At 46.7% G+C, this 4,608-nt stretch overlaps 1 long non-coding RNA gene across 1 annotated transcript; it reads left to right on the forward strand.

The window, feature by feature from the left end:
* The first annotated feature begins 1,374 nt into the window (after positions 1 to 1,374).
* LOC144327457 (uncharacterized) lies at positions 1,375 to 2,963 on the forward strand. The gene is made up of 2 exons (XR_013392502.1): positions 1,375 to 1,528; positions 1,741 to 2,963. It is a non-coding gene; the product is annotated as an uncharacterized LOC144327457 (long non-coding RNA).
* Positions 2,964 to 4,608: the final 1,645 nt, after the last annotated feature.

Raw genomic sequence — 4,608 nt, forward strand, 5'->3', positions numbered from 1 at the left:
GTTACAGACTCTGCTAACCCAGAAATAGTACCTCGGGTTTAGAACTTTGCTTCAGGATGAGAACAGAAATCGTGCTCCGGCGGCGCGGCAGCAGCGGGAGGCTCCATTAGCTAAAGTGGTGCTTCAGGTTAAGAACAGTTTCAGGTTAAGAATGGATCTCCAGAACAAATGGCGTTCTTAACCCGAAGTACCACTGTACATTTTTGAAGCCTATGGGCCCTGTGTCCTGTTGCTGAAATGGTGCTGAAATTGTGGCAGGGGGATGGGACAAAAATGGGTGTGTGTGTTAAGAAGGGCCAGTTGGTGGGGAGTGAGAAATGTCCTTATTTTCATCTGAGGAATGTTTGGAGAGCATGTGACTTCTCTCCAGACAGGCAGAATGTGGTACATGTGATATTTAGCGCAATACCCTGGGAACTCCCATCACCTCTGCTGGTTTTCAGTCTGCAAAACTGTTTCTGCAGCTTATTATTGAGTTGCTTTTATGGGCTTCTCTCCAGAAAGATGTACAGAAATGAAGGCCAGTCATACCTCCAGCTTAGAGTTGTCAACTTTCTTTATTGACTCTGCTCCTGTGCCTTTGACAGCAGCGTAGAAGTTAAGCAAGCAAACCTTTGCCCTTCCTTCCTTCCTTCCTTCCTTCCTTCCTTCCTTCCTTCCTTCCTTCCTTCCTTCCTTCTTCGTAGCCGACTAAGATTGTCTTCCATAAACACGGTTTTAACAATGAGTCCATAAGTGACTGTGGAGGCCAATTCTGGATCCACACATCCTTCCACAGTGGGGACACAGGTTTCCGGGCAGGAGTTGATCACGGTGTGGGTTTGCCAAGCGTGCTTTCCTCTTAGCACGTTTCTCCCTTGTGTCCTGAGTTCGAGTGTCTTCAAAGTCCATGACACCTTTGGTAAAGGCTGTTCTCCAACTGGAGCGCTCGCAGGCAATCACCTTGTCGTGGTGGGTGGGCTTGCACGTTCCTATGACTTTTGTGAGTGAAGCTTTTACTTCTCTCCCTGCTGAGAAAACTGCCAATAGCTTAATTTCTGCATCACACAGCTGGATAAAAGACCCAGGAAAAACCGTTGGCAGTCAGACACATCCCATTTGGAAGGTGTAAGAATTGGAAGGAGTGTTTTTTGATGAGCAAGGCTGGAATTCATAAGCCAATAGTCCCACTGGGATGTGCTTGATAAAATGGGAGATATCTATGTAGCTTATCCCATTAACTGCATTTGGGTTCAGTTCCCAGTCATTGCTGATTCCACTCTGGTTCTCTAATGGCTTTGAAACATCTCTCTGTTTACAGCTGCGCTGTAACTCCTGTAAATATTTAACTTGGGCAAAAAAGACAAGACAAAAAAAAATCATGGAAAAGGAGAACAGCTCCTCTGCTTTAAAGAAAGCAATAGGCTTAGCTGCTCTCCTTAGCCATGAGGACTAAAACCTTGGTGTATTCGATGTGACCGAATACCAGATTGCAGGATGCTTTCCCGACCCTGGAAGCAGCCAGCGAGTGCCCCAACCAACAGACACGGTAGATACTTTCCCAGTATTAATCAATAATGGCTAAGAGCTTGTTATTCATTAAAACCTGGACGCCATGCTCCCGGACATCAATCAATCCCTTTCATAGGCCTCTCTTTACAGTCGCATTCTTGATAAGTGATCTCTTGGGTTAATATGTTTTTTTGTTCCCGAGGGAGTCACGGAGCCTATGCATTCTCTATTCCCGTATCTTATTCGCAGGCCCTTCGGATGGAGTGACTCTCCCAACAACACGCTACTGACTCAGACCTTGTTTGCTGAACAAAAGGCCTCTTATTCCATTGCCGGATCACATTCCTGCTTATCTCGGTGCCATGCTCTCCTCGGCCAAAAGTTCTGGAGCTGTGCTTGCCTGGTGATGCCACGATGCTTCAGGTTGGTCCACCGCACAAACTCAGGCCCGTTGGAAGTCTGCTGGATAAAATTTCTTGACTGGTGCAATTCGGGTTGCTGTCATCTGCACATTTTAAAATCTCTATCCTACTGTTCACCAAGCTGGATCGCTATTTTGATTTATTTATTAAATGCAGCTTGTAATTATTATTTTTTTAAGATTCAGACAAACCACAGGGAACATCAAGCAGCAGCAATAATAATAATAAAAAGCAGCAATAAAGAAAACAGCGGGAGTGAGATAAATTATCCATGAAAAGTTCTGGAAAATCAGATTGCCTTCATTGAAAGCTGAAAAGCTGAAACCTAGATGCTGCTTATAAGAATATAAAGTTCACATTGTAGCAGGAACCCCTCCACCCCAATCATTCTGTTTGTACAAACTACACACACACACACACACACACACACACACACACACACACACACCATACGCCACATTTCTGTTATAAATTCATAGAAAATCAACCATACATCGGATTTGCACTGTTCCATTTTTATTTTACTCCATATGACAAGAACTAACAAAGGGGGGTGGCTTAGTCCTGGTCAGCCATAATCCCTTCACCATCTCAGCACATCTGCAGGAGCCCTGCCCAGTGGCTGTGCCGACCTTGATGATCCCAGACAGAAGACAATCAAGATCACAAAGAACTTGCATATGGGAGTGGATTCAGCATGGACTGAAACAAAGGACAATGATCAGATCTTCCCTCAGGGGGCAGGAAACTGCAAACTCCTTTTTGTCCTCTGGAAATGACTCATGGGGAGGGGGAGAGGAGGAACCAGCCAGGTGACAAAGATACTCAGGTTACCACCAACTCCTCCCTCAACCCCTCCTTTCTGTAATGTATGCATGATGTTTCTGGGGGGTGGGCTTGACCTAGAGGAGGGGAATTTCAAAAGTTTTTATAAGACCTGGCACACTATTTTTCTGGGTCTTTCCTCTCACCTGCAAGTGAGGGGAGCACCCTGTCGCGACAGTCTTTCTTCAATAAAGACCAAGCCTACAGGCTGCTGATTTGCTTCAATTTACTCTGGTTGTTGTCTTTGCTTTTTGTCCAAGGGAGCCCTCGGATTTTTCCGGTAACAACATCACCCGTGTCTCTGAGCAGTGAGAGGGGTCCCAGGCACTTCCCAAGCAGGGTCAATTGTGTCTTTAGGATAAATGCTTTTATTACACATGTATACAACCTAGCAGTTCGAAAGCGCAAGTGTCCAAGTGCAAGTAGATAAATAGGTACCGCTCTGGCGGGAAGGTAAACGGTGTTTGTGCGCTGCTCTGGTTCGCCAGAAGTGGCTTAGTCATGCTGGCCACATGACCCGGAAGCTGTCTGCGGACAAACGTCGGCTCCCTCGGCCAATAAAGCAAGATGAGCGCTGCAACCCCAGAGTCGGCCACGACTGGCCCTAATGGTCAGGGGTCCCTTTACCTTTACCTTTTACAACCTGAGCATGAGATGGAGGAGCTCAGAGCATTAACACCTCAACAGATCTTAATTCTCCATTAGTCACAGCTTTGGATCCAGCACAGAGCACGCAGGTCTCTGTGTCTCCCGCCTCCCGTCTGCTTCCGACTCAGCTCTCACACAAAGCTCTAGCTATTGTTCTCCTATACAGAGGTGATATCTGGTTTTCAACTTTGTGATACTGTCATACCTTGGGTTACAGACATTTCAGGTTGTGTTTTTTCGGGTTACGGACCCGCCGAAACCCGGAAGTACCGGAACATGTGCAGAAGCACCGAATCGCAACCCGCGCACGCACAGACATGGCGCTGTGGGTTGCGAGTGTTCCTCCCGCACAGACCACGTTTGCAACCCGAGCATCCACTGTATATCACCAGCTAAACATCACAATATACTGATGTACTGATATATCACAATGGAAGGGAGTGGGTGGTGCTTTGGTCTAAACCACTGAGCCTCTTGGGCTTGCTGATCGGAAGGTTGGCGGTTCGAATCCCCGTGACGGGGTGAGCTCCCGTCGCTCTGTCCCAGCTCCTGCCAACCTAGCAGTTCGAAAACATACCAGTGCAAGTAGATAAATAGGTACTGCTGTGGCAGGAAGGCAAATGGCGTTTCCGTGTGCTCTGGTTTCTGTCACGGTGTCCCATTGTGCCAGAAGTGGTTTAGTCCTGCTGTCCACATGACCCGGAAAGCTGTCAGTGGACAAACGCCGGCTCCCTCGGCCTGAAAGCGAGATGAGCGCCACAACCCCATAGTCACCTTTGACAGGACTTAACCGTTCAGGGTTCCTTTACCTTTTTTTACCTATATCACAATGCCTGAAATAAAGATGGAGTTATGGAGAGGTATTGGCTGGTTTCATGGTTTTTTTTGTGATTTTTGCACAGCACACACACACACATCTTGATTTGCGATATATTGCCAGGTCAAAAATTGTGAAACCGATAATCACGATATGGTGTTCAAACCAGTTTTGTACGATATATTGCCTAGCCCTAATAGTAGGTAGGAGGGAAAGTCCATCCAAAAGTCTGGAGGGTGTTGCCACTTCACTGTATCTCTTCTAACCTTGCTCATTCTTTTGGGATGTTGATGAGTATACTTAAGTGACAAGGCCACTGTCATGTAAATAAATTTGTCTGACGAGTTCGGCAGCCTTCTGTCTCAGATTCGAACCCTCATTGGGCCAGAAGAACTGGAAGAGACA

This window comes from Podarcis muralis, chromosome 4 (assembly GCF_964188315.1).
Source record: "Podarcis muralis chromosome 4, rPodMur119.hap1.1, whole genome shotgun sequence".
NCBI lineage: Eukaryota > Metazoa > Chordata > Lepidosauria > Squamata > Lacertidae > Podarcis > Podarcis muralis.